The sequence below is a fragment of the Gavialis gangeticus genome, unplaced genomic scaffold, assembly GCF_001723915.1.
Source record: "Gavialis gangeticus isolate Ggan-Ray unplaced genomic scaffold, GavGan_comp1, whole genome shotgun sequence".
In the NCBI taxonomy this organism is placed as follows: Eukaryota; Metazoa; Chordata; order Crocodylia; family Gavialidae; genus Gavialis; species Gavialis gangeticus.
In genome coordinates, this window is record NW_017729022.1 from 142,930,750 (window position 1) to 142,950,111 (window position 19,362).

Consider the following 19,362-nt stretch of genomic DNA (forward strand, 5'->3'; position numbering starts at 1 on the left):
ATCCCCTCGAGTCCGGCTTCTATCACAGCAGGGAAGTCCCGGTCCCTGCACAAGAAAACGGAGGTGAAGAATTGGTTAAAGAGGTCCGCTTTCTCCTCTGACGCAACCACCAAATTGCCCAGCGTGTCCTGCAGGGGTCCCACATTACACATAATGCTATTGCTGCCTGCCCCAAACATAGTCCAGATCAACCCCCCCACCAGGAAGAGCCCAGCACAGCAGCCTGCAGCAGCAGCCTGCCCTTGCCCTGCGCACAGACCTGGGGGCACATGCCCTCCTGGGGTGTTTACAGTGGTGGGAGCCACCTCCCTGCACCCCCCCACATTAGCTGCTCATGGCTCCTTCCCTCACCCCACCCCACCCCACCCCCCCCTGATTTAGCCGGGCCTGGCCCTTCCCCACTCCCTCACCATGGGGCCTTGATCTGCCATTTCCCCTTAAAAACAAGAAAAAAGTATAAAGGGGTACATGAGCTGAAACTTTGAGACAGAAGGGGTATATACTTGTTAAAAAAGGTTGAGAACCCCAGACTTATCCTATCAATAGAAACTCCCCTGGTGTCCTCTGGCATCCTAGCCTGCCCTGCTTCACTACACCATTGCTTCCAAAGAGGGACAGTCTGTGACTTGGCTGGACTTCCCCATTCTGGCAGAGTCACAGACCACTCCCTCTGTCATCCCAGGGGTTGGAAAAGCACAGCCCCTTTACACAGCTCTTGGGCTTTGCAGATGACAATCTCTGCCCTACCTACCCTGACTGGCCTTGGGTTTTAAGTTTGTCCCTGCTGCCCAGTTGGGCAATGGGGCAGCATTTAAGGCATCTATACATGTGCCCCGGAGTGGAGGGTTCTGAGAGCTGCTCTAATTAAAGCTCCCGCAGCATCACATGTATTCAGCTTCCCATAATTCAAAATGGTGGCAGGGGTGCTTTAACTAAAGCAGGTTCAATGAGCTTTAGTTAAAGCACCTCTGATGCCATTTTGAAAAGCAAGAATGCTGGATACATGTGACAGGGAGGCTGCTGGAGCGTGCTAATGAGATAATTAGCATGCTCCAGCAGACTTGCAGCAGACTCAGTTAATCAAGTCTGTTTCAACGCATGCTAATTAGCATGCATTGGAGCAGAGCTCCATCACATGTATAGGTGCCCTTAAGACCCAGGGCCTGGGAACCAGGGTGGGAAAGGTGCTGTCACCCACTTCCCAGAGTGGAGTCCTTGGTGGGACAAGTGAGCAAGGAGTTTTGCTTTGCTGCTGTAGTCTGCCTGCTTCCTGGGATGCATTTGGGGAGTAGCAGCTGCCTTCCTGCTCCCTACCTCTTTTACCCAGACCAAGGACTACCTGATCAGGGGAACAGGCTGGGGGGAACAGGCTGAGGGTTTTGTTTCCTGTTTCCTCTGCTTTTGAGGGGACTGCAGGCACTGACTTCGATGTGCCTTGTGGGGGAGATGCTCTCCTCCCCACATTGTAAATTATTTCAGAGACCTGCAGTCCCACTCAGGGCTGCAGGTGCTACCTTTAAAACATTACATAGGGAAGGAGAATCTCCTCCCCAGGCCACATCAAAGCCAGCATCTTCAGCCTCATGCAAGCCCCAGGAAATGCCACATGCAAAGCTCTCCTCCGTGGCCAGATCCCCAGCTTGAAAACACTGTGTACTAGCTCTAGGTGTGCTACATCCTATTTCCAGGCAGTCTGGGGAGCCTGAAAAGCATGATGGGGTGGGTACTCTGGGCCCCTGTGGTGGAGTGCCCTCTGCAGTACAGTTTGTCTGCAGAGCATGCAGTTGGCTTTTGAATGCTTCTACTTTCCTCTACTGATTGGGTTTTCAACCACTTAAACTAAACTTTTTAACTTTCACAGGTTCATTGAACTCATGCACATACCCTAAAACTGTTTCTGACAGTGTTCTGCACCATTAGCCTCTATACTCTAGACAGAAACCACCAGCAAAGCAGAAGGAACAGCAAAGCAGAAAGAACTTCATTTGTTTAGTTTAGAGAAATCTGAGGAGACCCATCTTCAACTTTATAAAATGTATAGAGACCAAGACCATAACCCTATGCTGGCCTTGGAAGTTTATCCCTAACCCTAGGCTTCAGAGTCCCACTTGACCCATCTCAGTCTGGGGGCCCTATCAACTCTTAACTATGGAATCTTTCCTGCATCCCTTTGTTCTTGAGTTCAACTGCATAGAAGGAAGTGATGAGACTTCTGTGTCCATTGGTGATGGGACAAAAAATAACAGAGTTAAATTACAGCAAAGGGGATTTAGGTTAAACATTTTAAAAAAAATCTTTAAATGTCAGGGCAGGGAAGCATAGATTAGAATAGATGTCCTAGGAGACATGTGGCTTGTCGAGTGGGTGCAGAAGACTGACTTCAGGTTTATTACAAGGAAACAAGATCCCTATATTAGGAACATTTTTTACTTAAAGCAAACTCTGAGGGTGGTAAATAAAAATATTGTGCTTTGGAGTCGTTTAATTAAAAAAAAGGTAAATAGCAACATGTATTTCTTATTAGAAGAGTCTAATCTTCTCTCCTGAGTAAAGAAGCCTCCCACTTCTTCCTTTATCTTTCTCCAATGTGTACAATACAACAAGCAAAATGCCTTCAACAATTCTAATTTCAAAGGCAGCAGTGAAGCTTGTAGACATTTCAAGGGAGCTGTTTAAAAATTGTATGAGTGCACTTCTGTCACAGAGCACTGAAAACTGTGTTTTTTGTCTTCCATAGATTCACCTATGGAAATAGTAATACTTTTCAGTTTGTTTACAGCCTACTGGGTTCTTACATCACATAATAAGTAACAGTAATCCTGACTCCAAATGCTCCATGCACAATTCATCTGAATTCTGTACCCTTTGTGCTTGTGTTATGCTACAGTGACTAAGGAAACCTGAATACATTCATGTTTTAGGGTGTATTATATCTACCAGTTTAGTCTAAATTCCTAGGATGATTGCTTCAATATATGCATTTAATTCAATGATTTCAAAACTTAGACATCATATGGAACTTTTCCTTTTTTATCTTACATTTAGTATTTCTATTCTGGAGCACTATTCAGCTTGGTGTCGTATCCTTTTTTTTTATGCTTTAAGGCTATTTTCCAATTACTTCTCAGATATAGCAAGACTGAAAATGAGAGCCTAATAACTAGAAAGCTCTGAAACTCTGAGTTTAAGGAAAATCTATAGGCTCAGATACTGTTTTTATACTAAGAGACAGATATTCTCAAACCCTTTGAAAGTGTGGACATATTTTAAAGGTGACCACCTTGCAAATAACATCCTCTTCCATTGCCAGCTGCAAAGACCTTTTTGCTTCCATTTGTGATAACACAGTACCATGTTTACGCAATTCTAAGATGACTTCAAATTTAAGACATTTGTTATAATGTTCTGTGTCTAGAATCTAATTATTGAGGCATCTTAAATTTGTCCCCCCACTGTTGTGGCAGGAAAACAGCAGCAGGGGGCAGGCAATGGGAAATGCAGAAGCAAGGGGGCAGAAGTGGGGAAGCAAAGGTTGAGGATAAGCAGTGGTGAGGTGCAGGAGGCAGGAAAAGCAGGAGCAGGTGGAGGGGAAAGCCAAGGCAGGAGTAAAGCAGAGGTGGGGAAAAGCAGAGGTAGAGGAGCAAGGATCCTGCCCCTCATCTCTTGCCCCCTCTTGTGACTTCCACCCCAACATTGACCTCCTTCCTCTGCTGCTTTCCCCACTGATCTGGACACAGGTGGAGCTCCAGAGCTGCTTCTGGCCCATGCTACAGAAAGCAGGTGTACAAAGACAGGAGAAAGGAGAGGGGGAAGGGAGCAAGGCATGGAAAGAGAAATCTGCATGATGCCAAGCCAGGCTCCAAGCACAGCTGCAGAAATCTGGGGAAGGCTAGAGACCAAAGTAGCAGCAGTGTGGAGACTCCTCCTTCTCTGCCTGGGTCCCTGCTAGCAAGGGAGAAGGGAATCTGGGCAGAGGGCAAAGCTGTTGCTGCATTCTGTTCCTAGATTCATAGATTGTAAGGCCAGAAGAGACCCTGGAAGATAATCAGGTCTAACCCCCTGCACCAAGCAGGAAAGATAACTGGGGGTCAGGTGACCCCAGCAAGGTGACTGTCTAGTCTCCTCTTGAAGATTTCCTGGGTAGGTGATTGCAGCACCTCTGGAGGGAGCTTATTCCACAGTCTGGACACCCTGACTGTAAAGAAGTTTTTCCTAATGTTAAGCCTGAATTGATCTTCCAGTAGTTTGTGGCCATTACTCCTGATTTTTCCCTCGGGTGCCCTGGTGAACATTTGTTTGCTGAGCCCTTGATGTACTCCCCTAATGTAGTGGTAAAATGCTACTGGGTCCCCTTTCAGCCTTCTTTTCCTCAGGCTGAAGAGTCCCAGATCAGCCTTTCCTCATATGGCTTGCCATGTAAGACTGATCATATGGGTGGCTCTTCTTTGGACTCTCTCAAGCTTTTCCATGTCTTTGTTAAAGTGTGGTGCCCTGAACTGGACACAGTACTCCAGTTGCAGTCTCACCAATGCTGAGTAGAGTGGAAGAAATACCTCCTTGGTTTTGCTGGAGATGCATCGATTGATGCATGCCAGAGTAATATTTGCCCTACTGGCTACAGTATCGCACCACCAGCTCATATTCATACTATGGTTTGTTATTACCCCCAGGTCCCTTTCATTTGTGGTGCTAGTCAGTTTGGTGCCACCAAGCCAATAGATGTGTTGGGGGTTGCTAGTCCTGAGGTGGAGCACTTTACATTTCTTGATGTTGAACTTAATCAGATTTCGATCCGCACAACTTGCTAGCCTGTCTAGGTCCGCCTATATCTGTAGCTTCTCGTCAAGCATGACCATGCTCCCCATAACTTGGAGTCACTCACAGACTTGGCCAATGAGCTCTTCACCACCACATCCAAATCATCAATAAAGATGTTGAAAAGTACTGGACCAAGCACTGACCCTTGTGGGACACCGCTGCCCACTTCTTTCCAGGATGAGACACATCCATTCACTATGACTCTCTGGGTCCTATTCTGCATCCAGTTTCTTACCCACCTGAGTGTCTCAGAGTTAAGCCCACAATCCTCCAATTTTCTCATGAGGACATTGTGGGATACTGGGTCAAAGGTCTTTTGGAAGTCAAGGCATACAATGTCAACCTGCTATCTTGTGTCCAGGTGGCTAGTTGATGTTGACCCTGCCCCAGTAACACAGCTGGAGAATTTTAGATTTTTTTTTCCTTTCTGCTTCTAAGTCCTTATGAAAAATAAGGGACAACAGAACTGTCCATTACAACATGCACTGGAGTGCCTCACCAATACGTTTGTATTCTGATCCAGAGTGCAGTTCTTTCTTCATTCCAGTTAGAAAATGCCAAGAAAGGTGACAGGTTTAGGGTCCATTCAGGCATTACTTATCTAGTGGTAGATTTCTAACAGCTTTCAGTTACAATACGTGATTCTAAGGCTATCACTTTGTTTGCCCCATATATACATGTATGTTCCATCTTAGAATTGAGTGAATATGGTATATATATAGAACCACAGCAGCTGCTCACATGGAAAAGTAATCTTGGGGAACAATTCAGTGTAGATTCTTGTCTTTTAATGAAATATAAGCAGGTAGCTTATATTTTCCCGACCCAGGTAGCTTTATTGTGTGAAAATCTGGTTCTTGATTGATGGATGAGCTCAACATGTGGAAACCCTAAACTCAGGCCAAGCCACCTTTGTCATCTGCAACCCTTGCTCTAACCAGGGGAGGCATCTACACTGTAATCCATATACACCATACTATAATCTATATCATATAATCCCCTAAAATGTATAATCTATATACACTACAATAAGTGCCAACACACTATAATAAAAAACTAGCCTTGGAGAACTACCTGCCTGGAATGGGGCCCGTACCACATTGCTAGAGAGGGAAATGGTTTAGGGGTGCCTGGTCCTCTCTTCCTCTACCAGTTTATTCCTTTTCTTTGTTATCTTCCCTTTTTTTTGTCTCTTCTCCTTCCCCCCCATTTTTCTTCCTTTTTACTCATGGTTCTTTTGTGTTGCCAGAGCCAAACTAACAGGCGGAGAAGCCTGAGCCAAGGTGGCTGCCAAGCCCAGGTGCAAGCAGTGCCTCATGGGCCAGAGGTGAAGGTGATCCAGAAGAGGCTTTATGGGCATTTGTTTACATGGTTACGTAGCAGTGCCAGGCTCTTGGAGCATGCAGTTGTATAAATGGGGAAATGCATGTCAGTGCTGAGAAAATGGTGGCATGCTTTTGAATTAAAACACCTTGAAGGTGTTTTAGTTCAAAAATGCACCACCACTGTTTTCTGCACGCTGATGTACATTTTGGCATTTATACAACTGCATGCGATGCAGCACAATGTGCATCAGCTCATGTATGGGGCAGACTCGATTAATTGAGTCCGTTCCAACCCACCAGATCTTCAGTTTATCGTGTGATGAAAAGGTATGTGTATAAATGCCCAATAAACCCAGGCCTTGGGGCAGAGGGGCAATCTGGCCATAGGAGCTACAGGGAGTAGAGCTCCAGACAGAGGAGCCTGGGGCTAAACTAGGGATATTAAATAAGGTCTCAGAAGGACAGTCAGGGTGAAAGGAACCTAAGAACCCTTAGTGGGATTGATATAACTACTCCAGGTCTTCTTCTGTTTTGCTTTGTAAGTACCGCTGTAGAGTGAGGCTAACCTAGAGAGCGTAGTTGTTCGAGGCACAGGAGGTACCCAATGTTTGTGGCTTTTATTGCATCTGGAGGACTAGATTGTGGCTGTAGAGGAGGCAGGGGCCATTGAAAGAGGTGCCTGGGGACACTGAATCTCAGACTCAGTGTTAAGAGGAAGGAAGATAGAGACTGGGGATAAGTATGGAGCCTGTGAGGGTGAAAGCCTGCCAGAGACTAAGAGGCAGGGTAGGAATACATGAAAGCAGGACCCATGGCCCTGGGGGTTGTATAAGAGCCCCATGGGGTCTAGAACTTGAAGTTACAAGGGTATGACTCAAGCTGAGCCAGAAGTTTGTGGCCCTGGACAGTGGACTTCAAGCTAGAGTGTACAGCCAGAGTAAAAGTGGAATGAGGCCAAGGGAGCTATGGTCCAGACAAGGGCCCACTAGTGAAAGCTCTCTCTACGCTTAGGGCAGCCTCCCTGTCAATTTGTTACATCAAGGTATAGCAGGAGAGAATACAAAGGACAGGGGGAGAGACCCTGAGGAGACTAGCGGGTAGAGGCCCATCATAGCAGGGAGCCAGAGACTCCTGTTACGCAGCAGAAGCTAACTTGTCAGAATGGCCAGTGTGTGAGCAAACAAACAGCTAAGATAAGGACATCTAGTCTGAGATTAGGTAGTCTCAGGAGGGAGGGCAGCCAATGAACTCAAATGAGAGACTAATACCTGGCCACTGGATGCAGGTGATAATGAGAGGAGCTAGATAAGGGCATGCTCAGAAGCTTGAGCAGCAGCCAGGGAGCAGAGGTCGGTCAGCAGAGCAGCAGCTGGAGGAAACCCTGTGGAAAGCTGAGCCACTCCCATGGGGAAAGAGACTGAGTGTTGGGAAACCCCAGCAGGGGAACTGGACTCTTGGGAGAAGATCAGTGAGCCACCCAGGATGTCTGCCTTAACCTTAGTTCAAGTACCCCTTACTTGTCTTAACTGTAAATCGGCTAGTTAAAGGAATTCCATAGACTGTAACCCTAATCTTACCTGGAGAACCTTGCAAGAGTTAATCTTAACATTTATCTTTGGTCCCAGCTGTACTCTCAGGGTCCCTGTCTGCTCCAATCCTCACTACAGCCTGTATTTTTATACTCTAACCCTTACCCACAGAACACATTACATAACCCTTAGCATAGCCTACACAGTCCTTCTGGTCCCATCCTAATTTCAACCTTTGGAACTCTGCCCACTTTACTGTATCTACCTGAATGGTTCCTCATGTCAGGGAGCCCAATTTGGATAAACTAATACAAAGAACCCTACTGGTTCCAAATTTAATCCTATTTTTGGATCATTATACCCTGTAATCCTAATGCTAGTCTGGAGTGCTTTACCACTCTGAACTCCAGTCCTAGTCTGGGGATCCATACTAGCACAATCCTGTTCTCTAGTCTGGGAGTTGTACTTTGCAAGCCTAACAATAGGTGGGAGAACTTCATGTGCCTTGAACAGAGAGTCCTAGCCTATGGAATGCTACATTCTCCCATCCTCACCCTGACTAAGAACACTACCTCCCTCAAACTGTAACTCTAGGTCTATATCTTGTCGTTCTAATCTCCGACCCAGGAACCTCACTTGCCACAGCTCTATCTATATGTCTATACAGGTAGCCATACAGTCTGTAACCTGGCTATAGCTTGTGTCTCCTTATATCAACTCTAAGTCAATTACAACCCTACAGGCCCCATCTCTGTATGCCTCAGGGGTTGCATACAATTTCTGGCCTGTATTTAATCTTAATTTGGAGAGCCCTACCAGCTTGTATCATAAACATAGCATTGGGTGCCCTATCTGTACCAATCCTAGCTCTAAGCTAGGAAGTCCTATCTGTTCCAACTGTTACACTAGACTTGAGAGATCTTGAAGCCCAAATCTGAACTGTGTAGGCCCATCTAGTTCTAATCCAAATGCTAGCTTGTCTCTAGCTAATTCTAATACTAGGATTAAAAAAATGGGGCAGTCTGGTTCTTGGGCTCTGGCCACATACAGGCATTACATTTCTACTGAGAGAATCACTGGTGTCAAGATATAAATTGCCAGTGTGCAGACATTCATGCACTTTTGCCCAGAGGAAACATTTCTCATTCACAAGAAAGATCTTACTATTTGACACCTGTAAGATCTCCCTTGCAAGAGAATTTCTCTTGATAGAATGAACACCTATATACTTGACTCCTCCATGATTGGAGTAGCTGAACAGCAGTTTTCCTTGTGCCTTTGTCAGACTGGGGGGACTCCGATCTTGGAAGGGTAGGCAGAGGGGCATTTCTGAACTGATCACAGACTTGTTGAGCTGCTGCTGCCCCTGCACCTCTCCCTGAGCCTTCCTGAGACCAGGACATCAGTCTGGAGAGGGTGTGGGGAGCAATGCTTTACTGCTCCATCCCTTCCCAAAATCTTCCCCTCAGTCTTTACATAGGCATGCAAATGTTAAAGAGGAGCCTGACACATATAGCTGGGGTTGGGGGAGCTCCCCTAGGTATTAAGAGAACTTCAAAAAGTGACTGGTTGTTTAGCCAAGGCTCCCAGTTGCGCAATTTTTTTAAAGGTCTGGGGCATTGACAGCCTGACATCAGAGAAAAGCTCCTTGGTGTCAGGCTCCTAGTATCCCAACCCTTTAAAAAAGACACCCCAGTTTGGGGAACAGGTAATTGTTCTGCTGTTTCTCCACCTCCCAGAAACGGGGAAGGAAGGAGAGGAGCAGCTGCCTGTTGCTCCTTACCTGTTCCCCAAGTGACTGTCAGCCCCAGTCCCTTTATTTTCAACATGATATAAATTTAAGAATTAAGGATGCCAGCATGCAGACAGATAGGCTGATATGAATATTAAACAAGAAATCTGAACACTAGATATTTAAAACTAATTTTAGAGACATATTGATAAATATGTAAAAGGACAACATTGTGTAATGGACTGTAGTGTTGAACGTCATGGACTCTCATGTTGTAACATGAACTACAGCTCCCACAAACCTGCAGGGGAATGGAGAAAGAAGCCTCCAGGGGACTGGAGGAATGAACTGTAACATGCAGTACAATTCCCAAAAGGCTGTAGGGGACAGGAGGAAGCAGAAAAGCAGCAATAGAGTGCAGGATTCCACAGGTGATAGAGACGCATGACCATAGACGCAGAAGGAGCAGCAGAGCTAAGACTGTGAGCTGCAGCAATGGGGCTCAGATGTAGGAGTCCTGGAAGACAGTAATTAAACATTTTTGGGACCAGAGGCTAGTTGGGAGTCCTGATTGAATTGTGGGATGGACTCCCACAAGTGTATATAGCACAGTATTAGTGTTCCCTACATGTTACCTGTTCTTGGGTGACTTCATCATAGTGTCACTTTATTACCTGTTACCTGGATCCTAAGTGTATGTACCTTAATGTTAATGTTTGTTCACCTGTCCCTTTCTTTCTAGCCCATCGTTTATGACCCTAATCCCCAGCATCTCTTATATAAAAGTGGGAACTTCCCTTGCTGGCTCCCTGTGTCAATTTCTAGGGTTGTGGGTTTTGACGTAAGTACTTATAAGTCACCTGCATAGATGCAGACAGTGAGATTTTCTTGGACTTATCTTTTTTTGAGATTAATAAATCTCTTTTGGCCTAGAAACCTACCTGTCTGAAGTACAAAACAGAAATCAAAAAGAGGTCATTACTAGTCTGAGATTCACTCAAAGGAGATCTGAAATCCTTATGGGTGGATGGTGTCAGATGCCTTACACAGACAGGACATGTTCTTGTGGGAAGAATGAGAATTGTTTAAATCATTATTTGTGGTCTTGCTCATTCTTTGAAGAAATAAGAGAAAAATGGATCTCTTCATTGATAGAAAATTTTAAATACTGGACTAATGAGGAAAAAAACAATTTGGTTCCTCTCTAATAATTTATAAAGTGCTGTATATTCCTGAGGTGAATTAGCATTATTTGCAAAGAATAAGGTAAAAAATCAAATAAACTTTTATATTTTTTATTCTACTACTTTATAATGTTTCAGTGTATCTGTTTTCTGTAACATCGTATATTATGCTATTTTAATTTTGATGGAGTATGTAATCATACTGTATGCTTTTACCAATAACCATAATTTATATAATTTTATTATTATATTATATACAATTATATTGCTGATTTTACTGTATTGTTTTAGTGAGCACTGTAACTACACTGCTGTAAGTACACTATCTGTACTTAAATAGGTACACTGTCTGGAGTGGGCAAAAATCCAATCAGCGGTTGGATCTGCCTCTGAGATTTCATCACTGCTGGTATAATCTCAGAAAGAAACAACAACAAGTTCTGAGAGTTATTGCATCTCTACTATCAGGGTCAGGCTACTACCATCTGAGTGAAGAGTAGGTAGTTGTCACTACTCATGATAGAGGGTATATATTTTGCTTCATGTCAATCAAAGACTAAGCTCTAGACACAATTTCTCTTGCTTAAAATCTCCCATCTGGACTTGAATTCAGATCTTGCAGCAGTACCAGAACATTAGATCTTTTTTTGGGAGCTATTGCTTATCCTCTTCTTGAATTTAGAAGGAAAAGGAACTTCAGCTTATGAAGAAAGCACACAAATAAACTGCCTTGCAATCTCTGACCCCTCTTTGTTGTCCGTGGAATACTGTGATGGTCTCTCACTGGCAGGTTACTGCTGATCATTTTATTAATCCATTCTTTGTTTTTATATCTTTGACTATTAGTTCTTCATATTCCCATTTAGATTTTATTATCTGCAAATATCTCTTTAATTTTATTAGAATTAATTGGACTAAAATTATATTTTTAAAGGATAATTTTTGGCCCGAGTAAACTATTGTATCTTATCTTTTAAGTATAATGTAGGAGGTTCTCTTTCTGCTTTTTTTCCTTTCTTTTTAGGTTCTGGCATATGCATACTATACCTTCTGTGATGCTAATAAAATTAGACATTAGGAGTCTCCATGAGTCCATGGCTTTAATTTCCAAACTTTTTCCCTTCAGGCAGTTTCAAAATTCCTTTATATAAAGACTCCCATTCTTGAAGGTTAATATTTCAGTTTTACCTCCTGGTATGATTTCCCTGAATGAATGACAAGCTAAATGGTCGCACCCCATTTTCTAAGACAGCTTTCTCTAGATAAGACAGGACTAAAACTATTAAAAAGTCTTGTCTAAACACAAAAGTTGCACCAATTTAATTTTTTTTCAAAAGCAATTTAACTAAGTACAACCTCCTTGAGTACCTTGACACCTTTCCAATCTTGACACCTTTCCAATTAGATTAAGAATGTCCATACATAAGGGTTATATCACTGATTTTGTTAATTCAGTGGAACTTGTGCATATTTAAGTCTTAACATTTGTTGACAATAGGGTTTACTAGAGCAAAAGAGGTCTCATGTTGTTTCTAGCTAAGGTTCTCCTCAACTTTTCTTAGGTGCCAAATTACCTTCACAAAAGGTCATTTGATCACTAAAACAGTTTCTGAAAATGTGGATCATTACCTATCGCAATGCATATACGCCAATCTTTCAAAGCTGCAAAGTACAGAAATGTGGGGCAACTGTATAGAGGACGAGAAAGTTTCATATCAAATCTTAGTCCTTGCAATCAGGGAGCCCATTCAGCTAGCTCCATAGGGGCAGGTAACCTGACTTACTAGGGCAAGACTTCTTGAAACTGCCCTGTAGATGACCTCCATTTTGTAGCCAACTTATTTCAGCCTAATAATACAAGGAACACTGTTCATTTGTAGTTCCTAGATTTTCTAAGCTGAATGCTCCCTAGTCTTTTCCCCCAATATGGGAAACCAGAATCATGAATATTGTCACAAATCCTGTTATGTTTTGGGGGTTTATGGGATTTTATGAATGTTTCCCTGTGGTTTGTTGTATTGCTGCACCATGTGTGGTCTCATTGGAAAGCCAATTCTAGACTGTATCTAGTTATGCTACTATTATCACAGTGTATATTATGTTATGCTGTCTGTCTATGTACATCTTTATAATTTTTGATATGCTTCATCCAGGGAACCAAGGCACACATACTTAAAAGACAAGTACATCCCCCTGGCTCAGATACAAACATAAGTTGGGTCCCAAGGTATTGTCTGCTTGCAATGAGGAATTCAGCTCCTTTACAGAAAAAGCATCTGGCCACCAGGCCAGAGGTATGCTGGGTAGCCATTGAGGCCAGAAACTTATGGAGGATTCCTGTAACTCATCAGCATTAGAATAATGCTAATGATAATGCTGATGCGGGGGGCTGGCTTTGGAGGCTTTTTAGTGTCTACTTAAGATAGAATGAGTGTCCTTGAATCCCAGCAGTTTCAAGATGCCCAGCAAGACAGGGCAGTATAAAGGTTGATCTCTAAGAACTCTGGCATGGAAGGCTAGGGGTAGCTGGATGAGAGGGTAAAGCAATTGTGCTTGTTTTGCTCTTCTGTCTTCAAATCTATGGTGTCTGTTTTGCTGATTGGGTCCTTACATACTGCCTAAGGAATGAGTGATTTTCTGAGTGAGTGGCATTTCAAGTTACCCTTTCCATGGAAAGGAGGACCTATAATTTCTTCTCAACCCAAAAATGGAGTGCCACCTGAGGCTGGAAGAGAATCCCTCACTGCAGGTTCAGGGGTTGGTATAAGGGCAGCAGAGCTGATGTTTGCTGGGTTAAGGAATTATCCCAGGGCAACCTTGGTCTGTTCCTTGGGACAAGTGGCAGCACAGTGTGCAAAAATGTGGGGCTCTGAGGGGGCTCCAGAAGTAGGTTTGTAATAAATATCACAGCCCTCCACATGAAGCGCTGCACCATTGGCTAGGCATGTAATGGCTTAACTTGGGAATTTTGTGTTTTCCTGTGAAGCTTCATATGTGGTCCTCTGGCAGAAGCAAATTTCCTGACTTGATAGACCAGTGATATTGTTGTCTGGTATAACACATTCTATTAAACAAGTGAACAAATTAGTCATATTTTTTCTTATTTTCACTTCCTAAGGCACCAGTCCTCTGGCTGAGAGCCACAGAGAACTTGTTCTTCTGTGGTGATGTCTTGCTTTCACTGTTTCAAGGGCTCCTTTGGCTGCAGTTAAAGATGAAGACCACTACAGGTCACCTTACCTACAAAAATGGTCACTGGACTAGAGTAAGGGATACAGTTATAGGGATGCATAGGCTAGGATGGCAATGGCGAGTCTGGTGATGCTTTCAAGGCTAGAGAAACACTTATGTGAAATAGGGCACTTGGACTTAGGGTATTAACAGGTGTTTATTTCTAGAAATCTTTCCACAAGAGCAGGCAATTCAATGGTTCAGCCTGCACTGATGTCTCTCCCCAGCTCCCTGCACTTTCCCAGACCATCACAATTCTTCAGGGATCCCTAGGAAGCAGTGGTTCCTCCACTCCTCCTGGTCCCCAGGATTAGTAAAGTGGTAGAGTAAGACTCCCCATGCCTTCCCCAGACTTGGTGTGAGGGGAGGGGGGAGCGCAGCAACTGTCAGCAACTTTCTTAGGCCATTTGTTTGGAGAAGAATATAAATGTTATTTCACCATCCAAACAAGCAGTTGTTTGGAAGATAGGATGGGCTTCTGAAACATACTTTTATAATATCTGATAGGGGTATAGGCTCTAATGTTTATAATCTAATTTAGAGTTCTTAATTGATCTAAAGTTCTCACAATAAGCAACCCTGTTTCAGAGCCCTCCATCACAGAATATGGTAGAAATCAAAGCTGCCTGAAAAAGCAACAGAATAAATAATGGAAAATTTTTAATATTTTTGAATCAACCATGGGGGCTGCATCCCATATTTCCACTCCATACAATAAAATGGACTCTACCTTAGATCAATAGACCTTTAGTGCTGCCAGTACTGCCTGTCTTATTATAAAAGGCTCAAACTCCAACCAAAGTTTGTTCTGCTTTAATGATTACATTTTCAATGTGTTTATTCTGGCACAGATTTTTATTAAAATACATATATTCCAAGATATTTAAATGAGGAGACCACCTCCAATTTCCTTTTCTGTAAAAACTATGTCTGTTTCCTTCTTTCACTCCCGAAAACACTACCTTGGATTTAGCAGTATTGATTTCCAAGCTGTTTGAGATGGTGGATGCACCTACATGAGACGCTGACTGCACAGTTGTTGCTGCACAGTCATTTAATACTTGCATACACAAGTACAAAAATGACTGTGCAGTAACCGGAGTTAGTGTGCAGTAGCGCTGCCAAATGGCTTTTTGGTGATGTTGGCTGTGCTGTAGCTCGTTAATACTGCACAGTAGTATTGTGTCATGCTTTGTGCCACACAATGCTACTGTGCAGTAGTAACAAGCTACTGCGCAGTCAGCATCTTGGTAGATGTGGCCAATACTGATGAAAAGCACCTAATAACCTTTGGAGGCCTATCTGGGATTGTGACATTATTAGCATTTCACCTGCATGAAATGGGAGATAGAACCATTCAATAGCATAGGTTTGTATAATTAAGTCCCTGTTAGCACGTTTTAGATAATTCAGAAGTAGACTAAGTAGTGGAGCAGGCAGGCAGGCATCCTTGTCATTGTCCTGTCTTAGAAAAGTACTAGGGAGGACATCACTGATCTCATAATGCACCCTAGATGCAGTATTTGAGTAGTGAGCAACAATTTATTATAGGAAAGCTTTATTTATTTATGTCCCTACCAGTTTCTTCCCTAATTTTAATTGGCCAATGGAGTCAAAATCTCCCTTTAGATCTTTGAAGGCTACATATAAAAATGTTGTATTTTTACATATTTATGCTTTTAGATTTTTTTTTTTACATGTTTGGATGCCAAACAGCACAACACAAAACGGTGGTCCATACAAGAATAGCCTTCTCTTGAACCAGCCTGCTCTTCTCCCAGAATGTTATTTTCAAAAATTGTTGTTTGTAGATGAGAGACTTTCCCATGTATTGGCAGGAATGCACATAAGACTAATAGGATGATATGCTGCAAGATCTCTTTTATCATTATAGTTAAACATGGGGACTATTATGTTTTCAATCCAATGCTTAGGGTAAATACCTTCTAAAATAGTTATATTAAATATTTTCTTAACACTGAGCAATACCAGCTGATGACTTCTTTGAAAATTTCTGGGAGAAGATAATCATGGCCAGGGGCCTTTCCATTCATGGGTTTGTTTTTTTTTTACATAACTTGTTTCTTCAGGAATATACACATCAGGGATTATGTTAAAATTGTTTGTCCTTTGTCATTTTACTATAATCTGCCAAAAACATCCATTTTCTGTTTTGCCTGATTTTACCAGTTCCTCTCTCATTTGATTCTGTTTCTTTTTACTGTTTTTTAAATGGTCTTAATTTTCATCTGTTGGATTTTAATCTTTATCTGTTGGAAACTCGCACAGTCATTTTTGAACTTTTATTCATCCAAGGCTTCTATTAAAGTTCATAGCTTTAGAGGAGTCTTCATCAAACCATGGTTTATGCCATTGGCAACTATTCCCTAGAAAGTTGTTGTCTTTTGTGAGAGCATTTTTCATCTGTTGGACATCAGCTTCATATTGAGGAATGAGTTTCTGAGCCTCTTTTTTTAAAGAATTTGAGGTGAGTGGTGTGAGAGAGTATCTTTGAATACAGCAACACAATTCTCTCCTAACTCATCATTCCATTTAATTTTCTTATTAAGAACTTCTAATCTAAGGGTTAGTTGTATAGTAAATGGGGAAGTCTCCTCATAACATTCTAATGGACTTTTTAGAGAGGGGGGAAGTGATCACTCTCCACATGTGGCAGGATTTCAGGTGATTTATGCTTATGGCACATATGGTTCTGTTGGTATATTGTCTCTCATACTTGCTCTTTTAGTTGTAACAATGGTGAATGCCAAAGGTTTATCCTTTCCAGTGCACCTATTAAGCATGCTAAGATTTTATTTTGTGATAAATTTCAACAAACATCACCCTTAATGCCTTATTTGATATATTGTGGGGGCAGGGTGCGGGTGTGTGGCATTTGTGGGGTGTGAGGGAGGTTGTGGGGATATGGGGACCTCCCCGACACTTGCAGCATCAGGCAGGGATGCTCAGGCACTTGTGCCCAGTGGTGCACAGCTCTGGCCAGCACTGCACATCACAGTGAGGGGTGCATCCCCTTCCAGGCCATCTCTATTGCTGACACTCCCCACCATGCATGGGCAGCCCCTGCACTAATGTGGCATAGAAAGGAAGCCCTGCACGCTGGAACCGGTTGCCTTCCCTGCCCCCTGCTGCAAAGGGCCAGAGGTGGGAAAGGAAGTCAGCTTCAGCATGTGGGGTTTCCCTCCCATGCCATGTGAGTGTGGGGGCTGTGCGTGCATGGCAGGGAGTGCTGGCAATAGAGACGGCTTGGTGGGGGCTGCACCCCTTGCTGCCATGTGCAGGACGCCAGTGCCTGCCCCAGACATGAGCACCCTGAGTGCCCCTGCCTTCTGTTGTATTGTGGGGGGAGTTTGGGGGTCCCCCCCACCCTCCCTCACACCCACACACTGCCACCCTCTTGGGCACGGGCTCCGTGCTGCCGCTAGCTCCAGCCCTATGCTCTGCACTCCTGCCTGGCTGCAGCTCTACCCCTGCCTCCACCCCCACTTCTTCCCTACCTGCTCTCTGGAGCAAGCGGGATGTGGGGAAAGCTGAGCAGGTCCCCTGTGGCAGCAGGAGCCCTGCCTGGAAGCTGCTGTTGGCCAAGCCAGGCCTTACTGCCAATGAGGGTGGAAGTGAGGTGCAATGGGGTATGTTGGGGGCATGTGTATAAGTGGATGCCTTGCTTCCACCCCCATGGACAGAAGTGCTGGGTGGGGTACAATTAACTGGTGAGTGCCATGGGCCAGATGAAAGTGCCTGGCAAGCCAGATCTGGCCCATGGGCCATATTTTGCCCACCCCTGCCTTATCATACAACATTGCTGGAGAGATTCCCCATGTTGCATACAGTTTATACAGTACAACGAGAATAAGGGCATAGACCTGCCCCCACCATTACACACACACACACGCACGCACATGCATAGTGCAAGAGTAAACAAGCTTGCATTATGCATTAGACTGAGATAACAAGGGAAGTAGCATTCAACTGTAGCTTAAAACACTTCCCTGAGAAAACAAACAAGTTGAATTAAAAAAAACTGCATAGAGAATTATTTAAACTAAGTACAATCTTCTGAAATTGAAATTCCCCATGTGGTATTTATGCTTATTTATTTGGGATGTAGTGGATATAGCTCCTTGGTTAAAGCTGAGTTTGTTTTTTTTCACTTCCATTAGGAATCCAGCCATGTTGTTATAGATGAAGAATATAAATCCTCTCCTAATTTGCAGCATTTATTTTTTCAACAAAGAAAGGAACTGTCTGAGAAATTCAAAGTTATTCTTTTTATTAGTTTGAGTAAAAAATGACAAAAATCACTCTTCGAAGAAATTTTATACCTAATGCCTGCTTATTTTTGTTGTGTGTGAAAACTCTTCAGTTTTTCTCTATAGCTATAGTTAAAGGCACTGTAATCTCGTGCAGTGGTTACTGTTATCGGGTTAGCAGGGTTACCTCTGGTTCTCACCTGCCACGACTTGGATCTTATGAGGGGAGGAAGGAGATGGATGAGATGTTAACTGGTACCCGCAGCATGACCACTCCCACCCAGTTACATTATTTTTGGTATTTTATTCTTTTTCTTATCTTTTCTCTTACAGTGGCCCGGATTGGAGGCAGCAGCCTGTTTGAGCTGCTCCCTGGATTGCCCTTGGGCTCAAGAGGGGATCTCCAGCTGCAAAATCTTCAAGGTAAATGCTGGTCGGTCTCTTGTGGGGTTAATTGCCTTGTTAGTAGTCTGCACATCTGGCGGCTTTTGTTCTGCACTGGCGACTCGAATAGAGGATGTCCCCAGCTGTTTCTCTCAGTACAGGGTAATTACTCACAATCCTGGCTCAGTCACTTTTGGGTTACAAGAGGGAGAGGGGAATAAGGAGTTTCCCCGCCCGTGTCTCCGCTTATCACCGCTAATTGCCTTATTAGCGGCAAGCACTCTCTGCGTTTCTCATTTTTCATGGGTGCACAACCCTGGGAGGAGCCTCTAGCTACTCCCCCTCATAATCAGTCACATCTGGGCCACAAATATTAATATGTACTAATTATAATGATATGATTATTGCATAGTGTTGCTGCACTGTTCACAGAACTGTAAGATTGGATGGGATCTCAAAGGTGATCTGGTCCGATCCACTGCATAAATGCAGGACATACCATTCCTAGCCCATCCCAGATAAAATAAATGCCTAGGTAGTCCCTTCCTGAATTTCCAGTAACTAAATTTCACAATTTATCTAGGCAGCTTATTCCATTGTCATACTGTTCTAGCAGTTAGGAATATTTTTGTCTGAGGTTTAATCTAGACCTGCTTTATCTAGACCTGCTTTGCTGTGGTTAAAACACCTAACTTTGATTTGGCCTCTATCACAAGGGAAAACAATCGTTCTTCCTTTTCTTTACAGCAGCCTTTCAAATATTTGAAAATTGCTATCATGTCCCTCTTCCATATCCTTTTCTCCAAATGAAACACTTAATTTCCTGAACCTTTTCTTACACAGCTTACATTCTACCTTTCTCATCTTCATTATTCACCTTTTGAATCC

General features: G+C 43.4%; 1 long non-coding RNA gene across 1 annotated transcript in view; it reads left to right on the forward strand.

Annotated features, from left to right (window-relative positions):
• The window catches only part of LOC109296739, a 43,492-nt gene extending 24,982 nt beyond the window's left edge, over positions 1-18,510 (forward strand). Inside the window, exon 3 of the long non-coding RNA XR_002097038.1 lies at positions 18,424-18,510. This is a non-coding gene — a long non-coding RNA (uncharacterized LOC109296739). The remainder of the gene's footprint in view (positions 1-18,423) is intronic.
• Positions 18,511-19,362: the final 852 nt, after the last annotated feature.